The sequence below is a fragment of the Bactrocera neohumeralis genome, chromosome 6 (assembly GCF_024586455.1).
Source record: "Bactrocera neohumeralis isolate Rockhampton chromosome 6, APGP_CSIRO_Bneo_wtdbg2-racon-allhic-juicebox.fasta_v2, whole genome shotgun sequence".
Lineage (NCBI taxonomy): Eukaryota > Metazoa > Arthropoda > Insecta > Diptera > Tephritidae > Bactrocera > Bactrocera neohumeralis.
In genome coordinates this window covers 11,231,467-11,250,675 of record NC_065923.1, presented here as the reverse complement: position 1 = coordinate 11,250,675, position 19,209 = coordinate 11,231,467, and the positions used below count along the sequence as shown (strand labels likewise).

Below are 19,209 nucleotides of genomic sequence, written 5' to 3'. Positions count from 1 at the left end.
ATAAAGTACATGCAAGCATTGTTTAAGCTGCTACAAACACATTTAGGCCCAATACTGTTGCTCACCAAATGAACGTTTCTCTAACTCGCTCTCGCCCTCTCTTCCATACCAATACTGTTACCATTATTAAGTCTGGCTAAAGCTGAGCGCATACGTGTATGGGGGTTCCTCCACGCGTTTTGTCGTTGTATTGCAGGTTGGCAGCAAACGGCGGTTGCCACCGATATTTGGATGTTAAGAGCGCTTCTCTAGCCGAATTGGAGCGCAGTTTTAGCGCGGCTGGCAAGCGATCGAGTTGTGGCGAATAAGGAAAGTTGCGCGTACGCAAGCACATAAACGCGCGTTGAAAAAAAAAACGAAAACAACAGAACTAGTTATATATGTATATGTATAAGTGTATACATAAGTATATATGTATGTATATATTATAAAACAAAAGCAAGGAAAATTGAAATGTTGAAACAACATATTAATTAAGAATAAAGTGAATAACTAATATAAAATCAGGCTTATGAGTGAGTGCTCCAATAATCCACAGTGCAGTTTGTGTGCTAATGTTTGGTTAAAATGAAATTGAAACCTGAAATTGTTATGCAAATAAGCTGATTTCATACGAATCGTTTGCGAATGCTATTGTGAAAGAAATTTTTTTTTGCCACATTTTTCACTCTATTGAAAGTTGGAGCAGTCGGAAGTGAGCGCAAAAGAAAAAAAGGTGTGTTTGTATATATTTGTTTTGGCAGCGTTTATGAAACGGAAAACTGAAAATAATAAGGTTAAATAACTATGTTACTGAGCTAATTTGAAAAAAATACTAACAACTACCTAGACACAACTATAAACACCTTTTTTTGATGAATATGGCATTACCGCTCGTTAGTTTTCGGTTTGCCATGTCCGGAGGTGTGAGAATAATATTATAATATGCAGCTTTATTGCAATCAAAATAACCATTATTTAGTACTGACTGTTGCTCATAGAGCTAAAAAGACTTGCTTCACAAATGCAGATGTAAACATTTTTTCATTTCCACATGCCCCGCTGGACATAAATCTTTTGTAGTGCAAAAGGTCTCAATTAGAAACCTTCTTGTTATAAATTTAGCATAAAATTGGCAATCGGTGAACAGCGAAATTTTTTCTCTTGAAAGCTGAGAGCAGTAAACAGTCACTTGGGGTCAGAACAGGTGCTTAGGGGGGAAAGCGACAACAATTCGTGGCCAAATGCTTGATATTTAGCGATTAGTTTCAATAATTTGTGACACTGTACCAACTCTTCTTCTTCAATAGGGTGCCTTTTCTACGATTTGGAACGATCGAGACCTCCAGTAATACTAAATAATAGTCACTGTTCCTGGTGTTTGCTCTTTTCAAGATAGTCGAAGAAAATTATTTCATATGATTTCAAATACCGGAAATGTGAACCAGTATCTATTGTTGACTTTTGACCGAAAATATTGGTCAATGTATCGAACTTCCGGGTTCCTGGTGACCTATATGTGAGTTATCTCAATGAATATGAGAATATATATTATATTAGTAGTATGTTATAATAGAAGTAGACCGCAACTAATAGAAGTCAGCTGATTGCCCTATCTTTCCATGCTTCGGACTCGGTTATTTGCATGCGGCCTTTACAATATAAGCTCTTTCAATCAACGTCCATTAACAAAAACTTTGCGGATTTTTTGCGATTTCGTTCCTAACAGCCGATTTTAGGCGTCTGAGACTAACCATAATATAGTCGTCGAGTTATTTTTAATACAAAAACGCTTGATTTACCATTTCATTTGATTTCGTTATATAGAGTTCTTTCCTTTCTCATACCATTTTCAACTTTTAAAGTTAACATTTCTTACATTGCTATGTATTACACTGGCGCTTACCGTTGTTCCAGCTGGGTTTTTCCATATGTTACTTTACAACAAACAAATCTGTGTGTGCTTGTGTGTGATATACGTGCATATAAATCCATATACATACATATACTTATATGAATATTGAAGCGTGCGTAAGCTTAAGCCACATTTCATTTACGATTTTACCAAATATTTTGTACACTCTGCGTGCTCTTTGTTCAACATTTGTTGGTGTATTTTTATTGGCCGTGGCTTTTAATGCACTCATCATTTACACGCTCGCACCGCTTGGAAAGCACTGTGTATGTATGAGTGGCAGTGGCACTCACGCACACATCGCCATGCATTTGCCATGCATTTAGTCAAAGATCGACGAAAAACACCTGACGCGCAACGAAGCGGTAAAAGTAAGAATTCGAAAATAAATAAATAAACGAAATGCAATGGCAATAGCAATTGTACACATGCGCACACATACATGCATACATATATAAATATAAATAACATGTATGTTTGTATATTGAGGCACTCAAACCAAAAAATCTGAGCTGATCGCTCATTTGTCCATTGAAATGTTATTGAGTTACCAGATCAAATGTAATATTACCGATTTGATTGTGGTTTGTTCATATGTGCTTGTGTGTATGAGTTAAATAATATATTATATTACATATATATGTATGCTTTCATGACATACATACATACTGCAAGCATGCGCATTCACTCCAACAAAAATATATGAGTTTGAGTAGTAGAAGCTGACGATAAACAAACCTATTTATGTTTTGCAAACCATTTTTTGCTCGAGGAATTATTTTTTCACACTATTTCTGTTTTATTTTTGGGATATAAACTCTTTTAAAATTTACAAAGGTTTTTATTATACGCATAAAAATTTTAAAAGGTCTTTAAAATGAAATATAACCAACATTCTTGAGGAGGAAAATAATTGGGAAAAGTTTAAGAAGGAACAGGGTTAGTACACCAGGGAAGATAATTTAAAAATAAAGCATAGTAGGATGAAACCCTTCGGAAACGAATGAAAAAATGACAAACATCAAAGGAAAAATAATTAACAGACGATCAATGATCGGGAAAAGAAAGAGGAGAGTCGTGGTTAAATTTCGAAAGACGGTTTATCTCGATTTCCGACAAAAAGTTATATGGAAATTTTGTGGGTAACGAAAAGATCTGTAACTTTTGTATACAGACTTTTTCCACATAATCTCAAAATTTATGTTAAAAATTCACATAATCCAGTTTTGATGTTTTTTATTTTTAACTTGTATTAAAATTCTTTTTCTTTCACGAAATTTGGTGTAAGCTTACTATTATGGGCGAAAAATAGTAAAACTTCTCACTTTAAATTTCGCGCGAAAATCCATTCATCGAAATATTTTTCCTCTAGGTTGGCATGACTGTCAGCAACATCTGTGCCAAAAGTCACATTTAAATAATCATTAGTGTTCAGAATACGTTGTCTTTCTGAAGTACGTAAAGTGCATGCGGTGACTTTTACGATTAGTAGAAATTATTCAACAAAAAAGTTACATCAAATTTTGTGTGCGGAATCAAAAGGAATTGGTGCTTGAAAATCGAAGATTAACAGTCAGAGATCTTAATGTCATCGTTTAAATATCGTAAGGACCAGTGAAAACCATTTGCCTAAGAAAAGTGAAAGTACGTTTGGTTCCAAAATCACTCTTTTTTTCGAAAATCAATGTCACGTTAACTAACGTTCGTGAAACAATGCTTTCCGGCTAGCAATATGTAATGAAATTACTTATTATTACTGGTCATAAGTCTCGGAAACAGATGATTAGCTGTCTGTATTGGCCGAATATCGTGGCAAAGATGGGCAAAATCACGTCAAAGCAGGTCAAAAATCAAGGTTATGTTGACAGTTTTCTGTGATTATCGAGGTGTGATGCTCTACGAACTCCTTTCGACCGCCTATCACAACCACCGTGTTGGCTTGATTTAGCTCCATGTAAATTCTGACTATTCAGCAAACTAAAACGACCGCTCCGGGGAAACCGTTTTGAGTTAATTGCAGCCATTAAACGTGAATCGCTACGCGTATTGAAGGCTATTTCGGAAATTAACTTCAACTACTGTTTGGAGGATTAGAAAAAGTGTTGGCACAAATGTATTCGTTTTAAGAGGGATTACTTTATCGAAAACATTTTTAATCAAAAAAAAATAAAAATTCAAGTGAAAGTATCAAATATTAAAGGTATATGGAAAACCCCACTAAATGATAATAATAGAAAGATGAAATGAAAAAAAAAGAAAATTTTGAATCCGCCCAAAACACAAATTTTTTGTTTCATAAATTTTTAGTGAGACTGTTTGAAAATATGTTCCCAAAATTTTTAACAGAAATTGAGACTTGTTCATAGTATACGTTGCATTAATGTGATTACTCAGTGGGAGATTTTTTCAAAAAATTTGTTTTCTAAAAACAGCTTTTTTGGAAAAATTCCAACTAATTTCGGCATGACATTGCATTTGGCGGTACTGAGGTTATAATAAAATTTCATATTGATATTAAATAAACTGAGGACTAGAGTGCTTAAATTCCAAAGACACAAATATCGGGTATTTGCTAGCTTTCATTCATACTAGTTAATATACAAGGTGAGTTCCAAAGTAAACAGGATTTAAAAAAAAAAACAAATGGTTTTTTCGGCAAAATCAATTTATTTTATTCAAAATAGTCTCCTTCTGCTTCAATACAGCTTTTTGCACGGTCCAAAAGCAGGCTCGAACGAGTGTTTTAGCTCGTTGGCCAATATGGCCGCTAGTATGCCGGTGAAAGCCTTTTGAATGGACTCTACGTCTGCATAACGCTTTCCTTTCATAGGCAAATGCATTTTTCCAAAAAGGAAGAATTCGCACGGTGCCATATCAGGTGAATACGGGGAGTAGTTAATGGTTTAAATGTGATTTTCGGTCAAATCGGTCGGTCACAAGTGTCGAATCGAATGTTGCATACTGAGCAATTTTTGGTCGTCAGTCAATTTGTGCGAAACAAACCATGCACACACCTTTCGTAAGCCCAAATCTTCGGTCAAAATGCGATAAATCGAAGTTTCGAAGATGTTCAATTCTATTTCTGTGAATTTCAATGATGAATTCGGATGATTTTTGATGAATTCACGCACAGTTTCGATGGAATTTCCGGTGATCACGGATTTTGATTGGCCCATATGTTGATCATCATTTATGTCCTCACGACCCCTTTGAAAACGTTGAAACCACTCGTGCGCTCTGCTACGGGATAGGCAATCATCGCTATAAACTTGTTTCATCAATTGAAACGTTTCGGTAAAAGTTTTACCAATTATTAAACAAAATTTAATGTTGGCTCTTTGTTTGAAACTCATTTTCGCACCGATAACACAAACATACTGACACTTAAAACGTAATAATTTCACTTTCAATCAATGAAATGGACAATCGATAAAGATAGCGGATTCTAACGCACCAGTCGACATATAGATGTCGCCAGCAGGGGGCGCTAGATGCAAAAAGCCCCGCTTACTTTGGAACGCACCTTGTAGACTCTATGGAGTTTAGTATGAAATTTTAGTAATCCAACAAAAGCAAAAATTTTATTAATAAAGTTTAGAAAGAATAAACGTCAGATGAACTCCCTTGTAATCCAGCATGAATATTCGAAAATTAGAGGCTTTTCTCAATTTAAGAAATTGTTTCGCATTTTGAAGCATTTAGAAAAGAAGCTGAGCTAAATTAGATAAGATCAGTGCATATTGTGTTTAAAAACTTATTTTCTAATTTCGAATATTAGCGCCTAACGATTCAATGAAGCTTCACAACGCGTCTCTGTAAAATTATTAAAATTTAAATACAGGAAAAAAATAGAAAAAGGAAACCAGTTTGGTTTATAAAGTAAATATACAAGTTAGTCTCCTTTTAAGTTAATTATTTTTATATTTTATATAATTTTTCATACTTCTAATAATCTTTAAAATAACACTCAGGCGTCAGAAATGCAGAAGAATTTTTCAAATCTTACATGCTGTATGCAGAAAGCAACAAATAAACAAACTTACATATATGAACAATTAAGCAAGTAAAGAAACAGGTTTATATATGTATGGTATAGACACATTTATATAGTATATGTATATAAGTAAATATTTGTACACATATGCATACTTTCCGTCTATTTACCTTTTACAAGTGGTTTTATCGTGTCTTTTTGTTTATCAAAGCTGTTATTTCAATCAATAGTCAACCTTTTTATGCTGCTACGCATGTGCGTCACTCAAGCATGCTTATATTATGTACAATACATTCATATATTATGTACACAATTACATATCGTCACCTGAAATGCAAAATAACGTATCATCAAAAAAATCGAAATTGAGTGTCTTATTGATAACGCTTCACTACTTCAAATTACATACATAATATTATATATCTTCAACATTTTCAGGTTCTACGGTCAGATATAAACCAGTTTTAACCAATATTAAAATTTTGTTTCACTCATGTTCCATTTTATTTCGTGTTTCATTCTTGCCACTATAAATTTCCGAAAATGTTGTTACGTTATTTTGCATTTCAGGTGACGATATGAACAATGGAAAACATTGTAGAAGATTTTATAATGCTGCAAGAAGTGCAGCAGTCTTCTATAAATAGCGGAAAAAATAAGCTTATCGATCGCCTTCGACGCATGCGCAAATGAGAGAGCTTTAAGTGGTGATTTGCGGTCTGCTAATCTTCAGAGGGAGCCTCTGACTTGAAAAATCCGTAGAATACACTTCATGGTTGAAGGGTTTGCTTCAAGTTGTGTGATGTGGGGGAACCGTTATCACAAACAAAATCAAAACTCTACAAATAATTCAAAAGCTCGGTCTAAAAATCCAGTAAAGCGAATACGAAATATATATATTATTTGAAAAGAACTATTTACAGAACTCTTATTTCAAAAAAAAATTTGATATCTTTAAAAATAACTGTTCACAACCCACCCCGTTCTGATTCAAAACCAACTAGTTTCATTTTGCACTTAACAAACTCAAACGCATTGCTTGGAATAACAGTTATACACATTCATTCTAACCACTCACCGTGCACTTGCACTTGAAAAATTACTAAAAAATTGTTAATAAATAAGTCTCGAAACTGCGCCGAAATGCAGGCATGAAGCTTGTTCGTTAATTGTATTTTATTTCAAATTTTAATGAACTGAAAATTGTGTTTAACATTTATTTTTCTCTAAGCTGTAAATTAGAATAATCGCTCAGTTTTGGCTACTTAGCAGGCAGCATGCAATTATTTATTTTTTTTATTGCTTGTATGTTTTGGTGTTTTTTATCTTAAATTGCTTTGTATCTTAAAAGTGATTTGTATAGTTTTTTTTCTAATGTTTCAGCGGTCGAGCGTAAAAATAAGCAAATTTAAAAATTAATTACTGAGTTTTTCCTTCCTACAAATATTGCATGGTTGTTCATTATTTTAATTTACGTGAATTTTGCGCTGGAACATTTCGAATTTATCACATAAGGAGAATTCGAATTCACATTGAGACAAAAAAGTACCCGGAAATTGTAAATAAACGGATTTCACGGAGCGGCAATTTCATTTTGGGGAAAAAGAAAAATTCACCATGAGCCAAATCTGGTGAATACGATGGTTTATCGATCGTATTCATTGCCTATTTGGCTTCTCGTACTACAGGATTTGTTGGGAAAAGTTAGAGGACTGAGTCGATTTAAAAAAATTTATTGAAGCAATCGTTACAATTCTTTAAAAACTTTCAAAGTAAGCTCCTTCTGCGTCGATGAAGCGCTGCCAGCTCGATTTCCAAGCGTTGAAGGCGTCACGGAAGGCATTCTCCAGAATAGCCTTGAGAGCCGAGGTGTATGCTGCTTGGATCCCCTTTCGTCGGCGTTTTCAGGCAACAAACTTGGCGTTGATGGTTTTTTCAGGAGGAACAAATTCACGGTGGACGATGCTTTTGTCACATTGTCGGTATTTGCCAAAGTCGCAGGTCTCCCAGCACGGTCTTCATCTGCGACCTTTTCCCGGCCCTCCAAGAAGGCCTGGTGCCACCAAAACACACCACTTCTTGTTAAAGCAACATTTGGGTAAGCCGCCTTGATCATATTAAACGTCTCTCGCAGATTTACCGAGTTTCACACAGAATTAAATCGCGTACCTCTGCTCTAACGAACGCTGCATTTTTTCGGCTTGCACCACTCACAGAAACAAGTCGGCCGAAAATGTTTTTCCTGACTTTCCAGGTACTCGGATACAGCTGACCAGCCGAATAAAATGGCTAATGAAGTCAACCTATGGTCTGTTGTAATCTACCCTCTTTCACAAAGACTAACATAGGTCTTGTAATCTTATAAGTTCAAGGCTGGTGCTAGGCACCAATGAGGTGATTTGTTCCCTGCGTCAATAGATTGTTCCACAATCTAGAATCAGATGCTTCAAAATTTCAGTTTCTATGTCCAAGGATCGCCACATTGCAGAAAAGAATGCCTGTATTATATACGGTCTCTTAAGGCTGCAGTGACTAGTGTACCTATATTGACAAATGAATCCTGAATTTGCTTCTAGGAACGTTCATTATTTGTAAGCTTTTGAGGCTGTATCCTCCCAGTAACAATTTATCTTGGTACAGCTCGGCAGTTTGCGACCGGGACATCCAGCTGCTGGTTGAGGAGGGGCTCCGCCACCCTTCTTCCTTTCTATCGCTCGTTGCAGCTACAAAGGGTGAAGAGGATTTCAAAGAGGCGTGACTCGCCGAGGGCATGTCATCGCCCCTGCGTTGGTCCTCGAAAAGGAACGGTCACTTGACGGGTGACATAGCATTCAGAAAACTGAATTTCATCCTTTCGTTTGTGTTTGTTTGCAAGTTCATCTTCTTCTTAGGATCTTCGCACCATGAAGTCAGTTGTTATGTACCTACGTATAATTCTTGCCTGAGAAATATCTTAGTAGCACCCCTTCATGGATTGATATGGATGGATATCTGCCTTCGCAACCTTCGCAGATATAAAGTCATTGCTCTTCTATGGATTTTGAACGTCAGCATAATTCCTCATCAATAAAGATTCCAGCAGATGTTATTGACCCTGAAGTTATTTCTAAGAAACTTCCAGATTTACTCAAATACATGACTTTTATAAAGACCGAAATGAGTAAATAAGAAATCGTAAATCACAACAAAGAAAAGAACCTTACGTCGCAAAGATAATCATCTCATCTGGGTATGTGATAAGAATAATTTTAAATTTTAGTTAACGCAGAGATAATTAATTTCCTTATATTTATTTCATTAATGTTATTGGGCAATGATTATAAAAGCTTAGAGAATAGTATTCTTGTCAGCATATACTTATGTATTACCTTCGAAATGACTTTGCGGAACATAATCTATACGTAACTCGTAAGATCTATGTACATACTGGTATCATATGTATCTCCACCACATGCCAAACAACTTCTTGGGGGCAAAGTTATGATATAAACATTTTACTTACATATATATTTTTTATAGCATTTTGCTTTAAAAAAATTGTGCGCATACACACTTATATATATGTATATAGTATTATATTATACTAAGAGGTAAAATATTTATTATGTAAACAAATCATTTAAGATTGAACTAAGTTGGACCGGTAAACTGCGATAAAACGTTAAATTAACAACCGGAGCGAAAAGCTGAAAGTCTGAAGCTGATATGTTTGTACACACGACTAAGTCTGTAGTAAACAAATGCTTTCATAAATAATGTACATATATGACACACAACCTGACTATGTACATATGTGTGTGTGCATGTGTGCAACGTTGTTTGCACGCTGCGCAATCAAGTGCAAACTTTTGCTGGCGATCACTCACTGACAGATCAACTTTTAGTATGAGTCACTCTTTCAAATGAAACGACCAGGTAGTTGTACCCGAGCGCAATGTACTGCTCAAGGGTACTTGCAGTATATGTAGGACCGTTTATTTATCGGTTGGCCTTTGTAACATAGGGATTGATGTGTCTATAATTCTTGCTACCACATATATATGTAATCTAACCAAGCTATCAAAATAATGCTGTCTTAAACTATAAAATATGTGATAGTTCTGAAAATAAAAAGCTGGAAAAATTAGTAATGTAGTAGAGATTAAAATAACTCATACATAATCTAAAAACACAGATTGAAGAATTTGATCTATACTGAGTTGAACTCCGTAGAACTTCATTATAAGCCGACCTCACTTGTCACCAGAGCTTTGGCGTATTTGTGGTGTGCTACAAATTTTAGGCCGCCAATTGATGGATGTCTGAAAAGTCTTTTATTGATAGAGATATACTCTTTGCCATTAATAGAATGAATTCTTGCCATTAATAGGTTTAGTTGCAATCTAGTGAATATCATAGAAATAATATTTTACAGAAATAATATTTTATAGAAAGTTCACTCTCCACTCTTTAGAATAAAACTCTTTTTATTTTGTTAAAATCATTGAAAATACCTTTGCAATGCATCACACGCTTTGCCGAGTGCCTAATTTTAGCTTCGCTCCGAACTAAGCCCTTTTTTACTTATTAATAATCTTCTTTTTATTATAAGCGCCACCTGTTTCGCCTTTGTAGTTTCCAATTTCGACAAAGCGTCTTCACCGCTCGGGTATTCACATGCACACAAACCCAAATTCACGTGTTTTTATTACGCAAATAAAAGCCAAGCGAGGACGTCATTACTGCAAAACTTCGGTATTAAAAGCATTTAAGTATTCGCAGTCAAAAGCAAAAAATTAAAAAAACAAAAAAAAATAAGTAAAACTTCAATAAAAGGGTGCGGATTCAACCGCGAAGGTCGTGCAAGGTACTCAGAAAACAATGAAGCAATCTGTTGCTGGGAACACCGATGTACTCATATCTGATAGATTAGGCATTTAAATGTTTTTTTCTGATGAGGTTCGATTGCATGTATGCAAATTTATGTAAATACGTATATAGTACATATAGGGGTATACATAATTACTATATCTCAGTATTGGAAGAAATTGCTTTTAATGAGCTTAAAATCTTACAATAATTAACAACACCGTTTGACCTAAAGAGCAATTCATTAATTGAATGAAGTTGTAAATATTCGATAAAAAATAAATTATTTAACAATAAAGCATAATTAATGATTTTCTCAGACTTTTTAACTTGATTGACTCAATAAACAATGAAGATAAGAGGATTACTATATATTTAGCTTGTATTTAGTTTTCAATAAGTTGTTCTTACAATCTCATAATATTTAGCATATTCAATGAAATCTCAAATACGAAAACCAAAAATAAATATTATTATATGTAATAGATGATAGATGATAGTCAACATTTTGATTTTTACAAAAAGACAGCTTCGCAAAAAAGTTCTAAAACACTGCTTGTTTTCGATTTGGTAACGAAAGAATTTCCAAATACCTACACACATATATTCTAACAAATCTCAATTTGAGAATTATAAAATCAAATAAAATTAAATGAGAATGCAAATTTTTAATACGAAGTTTTCATAAGACTCTTTCCTTATTTAAATATTTAATGTTTCTATGCATTGAAGCAAAGAGCTATTGACACTAAGATCTGTATGCAGAAGCTATAGTTAGGTGAAAACATTTAACACTCGGTTGTGCTAAGTAAAAGCGCTAGCAAATAATAAAATACACAAATAATGCGCAGCTCGTCTTTATTGAGTATGTCTATATGTTTATACAAAATCATTTTCTATAAAATATTTTTATCTAATTCGTACATTTACTTTTATTCATTAACCAGTTTATTTACCTAAGCATCAGAAACTAGAAACTTTAATCAGATAATCCGGAATTTCGCCTTTTGCGTAAGGAATTTGAATAACCACACGCGAACTAGAGAACCTAAATATAAATATTCATAGAATTTTTAATGAATGTTTAAGCATCACATTCCCATACTAAATGCAAAATACGCGAGATCTCTTCATAAGTAGCGGCGTATTTGCAAAACACCTCGTACGCAGAACTCTACAGAATAGTGTGCAGATTCAGAAATGTTGTACGCTGGACCATCTGTGTTGAGAGCTTACTTCGAACACATACTGATATAATTAAAAATATTATTCTTACAACTTCTCTGTAATACTTGTATAAAGCATTTCAGCTTCAGTTTTGAAATCCTGCGCAATTAACCTGGCTTTTTGGGGTCTTTAGAGTATTTGTACGAATAAGTAGCATATCATAAAGTATAATACAGCTGACCAAATTTCAACCGGACTCAATCATTTAAAGCGAACGGGCAAACCGAATTGAAAGCAATTTTTTTTCTAGATTAGTTCAAACTTTTTTATGTTCATGTGGAGTTTGATCGCTGTTTGTCAATTAGTGAAAGTTCGACAACTTTGTTTGTTGCGATGCGAATGGTTTCTCTGGCGATTTTTACCATAGAAATAAAATTAACAACGAGTTTTCTAAAATATTGTGTTTCCAATGAGATCACAGATACGGAATCGGTGAAAATATTGCAGAAGTGTTTTGGGGTAGTCAACTTTATCACGAATACAATGGGTGGTACAAAACATCCAGGGAAGGTCGTGAAATCATCGAAAACTTTCCTCATGCAAGTCGTCCATTATCCTCTTTTAATAACGATAAGATCGAAAAAGTTTATATTTCAGCTTGACAAAATTGGTCTTGGCATCAGAGAGATAGCTGAGGCACATCTTTTATTGATCGACACTACAGGTTTTGGTTAATTTTGTGGGTAAGAAGTGTCTTAACGCTGCACTCGGACCAAAAGAAATTTTTTTAAAAACGACGTGGAGTAGAGAACACAAAAGACATGCTGGACAACATAGCTGTGGAATTTTATTTAATAAAACATATGACAACTGGTGACGAGACGTGAGTTCCCAAAAATGATGTTGAACTGTCCAACAATATAACAAATGGTTCTCCAAAACTGAGCTGAAGCCGAAAAAACTTAAATTTACTAAAGGCTCTAAAGTTCAACTAAGTTTTATAAGAAGTATATTGTAATTTGGATTAATCGTTGACAGACTTTTTTGCTCAAAGGTTCATTTTGTTATAATAATATTGATTTTTATTTAAAAAAAAATTTTGTCAGTCCGGGTCAAATTTGATCATATGCCAATTGACGGCATATTTCATATTTTTCTCCTTTAGATTTATTCTCTACAAAAACATTGCCTCTCACCTGCAGCATGAGATAATTAAGTATTTTTTGCTAATTAAGCAGTCAATATTTAGCTGAAAAATTAAATACACTTTTGTCTGTCGCTTTTTGCTGCTTGCAATTGTTAAATTGACTTGTTACATCGGCCAGAGCGAAGGAAAAATAAAAGAAAAAACTAAAAACACATCAACAAAATGACAAACGTAGAAAAAATAAGTGAAGTGGATCAGCCAAAGTGGAGTCAAGGTTTTTGCAAATGTTTATAATTTTTTAAATTGCTATTTGTTTAAATTTTTTTATAATTTCGTTTGAAGTAAGAAGTAAGAGTAAATGAAATATGTAAACAATTGCGGATGTGTGTATAAATGAGTATGGCTGTATATATGTATGTGTTTATTTTCATGAAAAATTTCAGGCAATTCGAAAAGGTGTTTTAAAGCTATGTATATTTGTCCGGGGAATAACCCAACACAAACAGCAGAGAGTCTGCAAACGAGAAATACAATTTATGACAATACATACATACATACATATAAATGCCAGCAGTTGACAGACACACACACTGTTGGCCGATAGCAACAGCTTTCAGACCGATGAGCATTGATTTCAGCCCCGGGTTCTTGGAAGTAATAAATGTATATTTAAGTAACTGTTAGTTGTTGGTTTCGCCAATAATTAACAGCAGGTTGGCACGTTTAAAAACGTACAAAATACCAACAAATATACGTCAAGGTGAAATGCGCCAACCAAAGACGTAATCAAAATTTTGCACAAATACATACATATAAATGTAAATGCACAGCATTTAAGCGATTATTGCAATCCAATTGAAATCTACAACACATAGCAACACAAATACTAAAGATGTGCTCATGCATTCAGTTTTCCAGATACTTGTGTGTGTGTGTGTGTATGCATGTGTGCATATTAATAAAACAGAAAGATTTTATCGGCTGTCATGTAATTAACGCCAGCGAGCGATGCCACCGCTTGCATATAAACAAATGTATTTATTTAAATTTGAAGCAATTTTCTAGCGACTATTGCTCGCAACATGTTCTTTGCCTTAGTCTGCCACATACTATAAATAAGTGGCTAGGCACATCGGCGTGAAAACTAGTCGCTTTGAATACATTCGAGAGTTTTTCATATAGAGCTTCAGTTACACTAACCAACGGAAGGCAATTATTGACTTCACCAAATGCCTGAATACTTACGTTTCGTTTTAGTTTTTTAAGGGATTTGATAGAAATCCAGCACTTCCTTAACTATATTTACGCAATAGCTGCCAGTTTCAGTGAAGTGAAGAGAAGTGGAACCACTTTTCCTTGATATCCAACAAAATTCTTGTAATTCTTGTGTATATGTTCTCCATCTTCGTCGCTAACTTTATCCGAATTATTGGCAGAAAACGTCTATTAGCTACTAGTAATGTATTTTTGAAGACATGTTGTTTTCTTCGAGGAAAAATATTTACAAACCAGAGACTAGGTTAAGCTTTGTATAAGCTGATACAAAATTTGATATCATTGACTCGGTTGTCTATGTTAGTCTCCGGCAAATGCAATTTATTTTTTTTTTTTTTTGAAAATTTGGTCATTAATGGCAGCTGATCAAATTTAATCCGGACTGACACATAAAAACTACATTTTACCGCATTTAACCGCATTTTAGTACATATTTTGTTATCGCCTTCAAACTAGGCTCCTGAACTAATACAACCATACCAACGATTTATTCAAATTTCCCTATCTTTGTTATAAACCTCGGCTAGGTTGGACTTCTGTGTCTTCTGCGAATTTTGTTTTTTTCGACTTCGGCTCAATTTTGGAGCGCGATTCGCTAGATTGTTAGACAGTTTCCACACATATTCGTAAACTCACGTCTGATGTCAGTAATGGTGCATTTGCTGAATATAGGATCATCTCTACTCGACGACGATTTTGCGAGTCTAGCATTGATATGCTTCGTACCCAAAACATTAACCAAAATCTGTTGAGTCAATCCATAAGAGATGTTGAGATCCTCTCCTATCTCTCTCTTTGCCAACACGACTATTTTTAAACACTGTCATGTTTTCGTCATTTACAGGGGTGGATGAACAATTCGCGAAATCCAAGTTTTCCATAACTTCACGACCTTAACAGAATTCTTTATGTCTGTAGTCGAGATTTCTTTGGAAGCGCGAAATATCAAGCAAACTGCACACAAACATAAAAATGAACTAGTCAAATTTTCACAGATGGTAAAAATAATAATTTTAGGAGTTACATGAACTTCTTCGTATAAAAAATAGCCTTTTTCAACAATTTTAAATATTTTATTAGAACTTTTTTTTTTGTTACAAATGCACACCATTAACAAAGAAATTCTGAAATTTTTGGAAAAAAAAATATTTTTCAAACTCGGCCAATGCGAAGACATTTCCGGTGGCTTCTCGGAAACAAGATGCGCTCGTGTTGCCAGGATAATTGCTTACAGGATCATTTAAAGTAAAAAAGTACGTAATTCGTATAAGACCTTAAAAGCTAAGGAAAATAATTGAATATTTTTCAGACACTTTTGCAAAAAAAATAAAATTTCAGTGGAAATTTCGCAAATTTTTTTTTCAATTCATCAATCTTTCGTCCAAGTCTTCAAGAATTCTATCTCAAAACCTGTATAAAATTTCATGTTCTGGAGAAATCTTGCCTACCGGCTTCAAACGCACAGTTTCGAGAAAAACGCCTTTAAAGATGGTGCACTTAGCCTAGCTAGCCTCTAACGCTTAAGTTCTCAAGGCTGTATCGCCAAAACTATTACTCAGATCATCTTGAAATTTTAGGACAATATTCTAGCGATGTTGTAGAATTTATTTAGAAAATAAAAAAATCGATTTTTTGGAACCCGTAAACTCATGCAACCCATGTAAAATATGGACCTAAAATATACTCATACAGTACGTAACTTATTATTTTTACAAACATTATTACTTTCCACCCAATCTTCAAGTGTTTGGTTTAATAAAAAACTCAGAAAAAATGTAAATTTCATTCAAAAGAGATTTGAGTAAAAATATTAAAAATACTATAGAAACAAACACATATGTATGTACATATAGTTACTATAACCGTATTGATTTGCATTAGACGTAAAGTTTCAGCTTTTTTCTTATTTAGCAAACAGAAATGCATGAATAACATCTTATATTTGTCAGCTTCATCGTCAAAGTACGGCACATCACTACTAACGACTTGTAATTTCATTTTAATATAATAAAAGTTGTTTTGCATATGTAACTCTATTATTACTTTTCAAATTAAACAAAATGCAATTGTAAAGCAGCTAATTGAAATTTAAATACGAAATCGTGAAGTGGCACGGAGATTTGACGCGCAACAAGCTTATGAACTTTAGTACAGCCTCAATGTGTTTACTCACGATATTACGACAAATACGGATGGCGGCTGTGCTAAAACAAAAAAATCCAAGATTGATATATGGATGTGTTAACAGATTTTAACTTGAAGCCTCAATTTGTTTACGAAATTATTACGACTTAATTTTTGTAAAGTACGAAAGTGGCAGCAATAGGCGACTATTCTCGGGCGCTTTTGCTGCTCAGTGGCGGAACTATCTAACGCTTTTGAGTTGAGGCGAAGAGCTGGCGCTTTGCGTTCATTTACAAAAATAAATATAGTCATTAGTAATTATTTTATGGATTTATGATTCGTCATAAACTGTAGCTAATGGATTTAAAAATTACATTTGCTTACGAAATTGTGATGATTTTTGACTAAAGCGGTAGTAAAAAGCCAAATATAGTAATTATTTTTATGAAGTTTGTGTGCTTAAACTAAGCTGTTGAAAACACCTGCCCACACCCACACACACCCAAACTAATTGCTGTTTACATTCACTTCATTTATTACTACCGTCGGTGAAATATAAGTAGAAATTGAATAAACTGGTAGCCATCACTAAAATTCTCGTTGGAACCCAATTTTTATATATGTAGGTATGTAAGAAAATATTTGCAAATGAATAAAAAATAAAACAAGAAAGAATCCTTTTAGCACCAAGGTACGGATAATAATTTTAATTGAAATTTCAAAAGACTGTCTCAAATTCTAATATACATATATATATTTAAATTAAGGTTAAGCGAAGAAGCTAATCCTGTTCATAATGGATCTGGAGCATTTTGTACCAATTCGTTATTATAATATGATTCATATAATTCCACGATGAATATTGAACGATATATACAGAATGTACCCAATCAATGGGAGAAGATGATAAGCACATATTTCGTAAATATTTAGTAACAATTGATCTTATGATAACCGATAAGTTCTCCACATATTTCACTCATATATTCAAATATCTGATCGTTGTTATCAGTACATAAAGATTACAGCGAAAGATGTGGAGATAAATGTTATCCATTTGGGGACAAAATCTATGATAAGAGCATAACCTTCATCTGACATTCAAAGAGAAATTAAATATGAAAGCAACCGGAAGGTTGGAGGTAACCGCTTTAGTTATTTCAGTGGTGTGACTAGCTTTGGTCGGCATAACATTTTTATACTCTCGCAACAAAGTTGCTAAGGAGAGTATTATAGTTTTGTTCACATAACGGTTGTTTGTAAGTCCTAAAACTAAAAGAGTCAGATATAGGGTTATATATACCAAAGAGATCAGGGTGACGAGTAGAGTCGAAATCCGGATGTCTGTCTGTCCGTCCATCCGTCTGTCCGTCCGTGCAAGCTGTAACTTGAGTAATAATTGAGATATCATGTTGAAACTTGGTACACGTAGTTCTTGGCTCCATAAGAAAGTTAAGTTCGAAGATGGGCAAAATCGGCCCACTGCCACAAATAAAGATATTAAAGTGAAATTTGGCACAAAAGATCGCATTAGGGAGGGGCATATTTGGAAGTAATTTTTTTGGAAAAGTGGGCGTGGCCCCGCCCCCTACTAAGTTTTTTGTACATATCTCAGAAACTACTATAACTATGTCAACCAAACTCTATAAAGTCGTTTCCTTCAGGCATTTCCATATACAGTTCAAAAATGGAATAAATCGGATAATAACCACACCCACCTCCCATACAAAGGTTATATTGAAAATCACTAAAAGTGCGTTAACCGACTAACAAAAAACGTCAGAAACACTAAATTTTACGGAAGAAATGGCAGAAGGAAGCTGCATCCAGACTTTTTTTAAAAATTGAAAATGGGCGTGGCGTCGCCCACTTATGGACCAAAAACCATATCTCAGGAACTACTCGACCGATTTCAATGAAATTCGGCATATAATATTTTCTTAACACCCTGATGTCATGTACGAAATATGGTGAAATCGGTTCACAACCACGCCTTCTTCCAATATAACGCTATTTTGAATTCCATCTTATGCCTTCTCTGTATAATATACATACATATATGTATGTACATTAGGAAATGAAAATACAATTCAATACTCAAAGTACACAAATTGATCTAATCTAATTAATTTTACAGCAAAATAAAAAAAAAATATGTAAATTATTATCACTTTATCATGCGAGAGTATAAATTGTTCGCTGACACCCGAACTTAGCCCTTCCTAACTTGTTTTTTTAAAGCGAAGCCACTTCACTCCTGTTGTGATCCGTTTTGTTCGATAACTTTTACCATTTTCAATGTAATTTCATAACTGTGACAGTCATATTTCACAAGCTTCTTTTGAAGAAAAGAGACAAGACAAGAACAGGTAGTAATCACTTGATAACAAGTCCAAGCTCCAAGGTGGAAGCATAAAAATAAGTATTCTGATTGCCAATCCTGTTTTTCCCTAGACGTTGTCGTAAGTGTCCCACTCTTCGTCACAAAGTAAGCATCCGCTTCAGCATCGATTTGCTGGTAGAAACTCGAACAATGCAGATTTTTTTAATTATTTTTTCTTGACAATTTCCATTACTTTATCGATATTTTCGACAGTTGGTATTCCAGATCGTGGCGTACCTTTGATTGCAAAGTTATCAGCGAAACCAAAACTACGCATGATTTAATCTCAAAGTATTAGGACCATAAAAACCATTCACATTTTCAGCCGCTTGGCTTGCGTTTTCGCCTTTTTCAATTAAGAGGTTATATACAGATAG

At 34.1% G+C, this 19,209-nt stretch overlaps 1 protein-coding gene across 7 annotated transcripts in view; it reads left to right on the top strand.

The window, feature by feature from the left end:
- Window positions 1–271: 271 nt before the first annotated feature.
- The window catches only part of LOC126763553 (bestrophin-2), a 48,874-nt gene continuing 29,936 nt past the window's right edge, over window positions 272–19,209 (top strand). For 5 of the 7 annotated variants that reach the window (XM_050481169.1, XM_050481167.1, XM_050481166.1 and 2 more), the window contains exon 1: window positions 272–715. The gene's annotated coding sequence lies outside the window, so the exon portion shown is untranslated. The remainder of the gene's footprint in view (window positions 716–19,209) is intronic. The other 2 variants (XM_050481164.1, XM_050481163.1) reach the window with 2 other exon arrangements.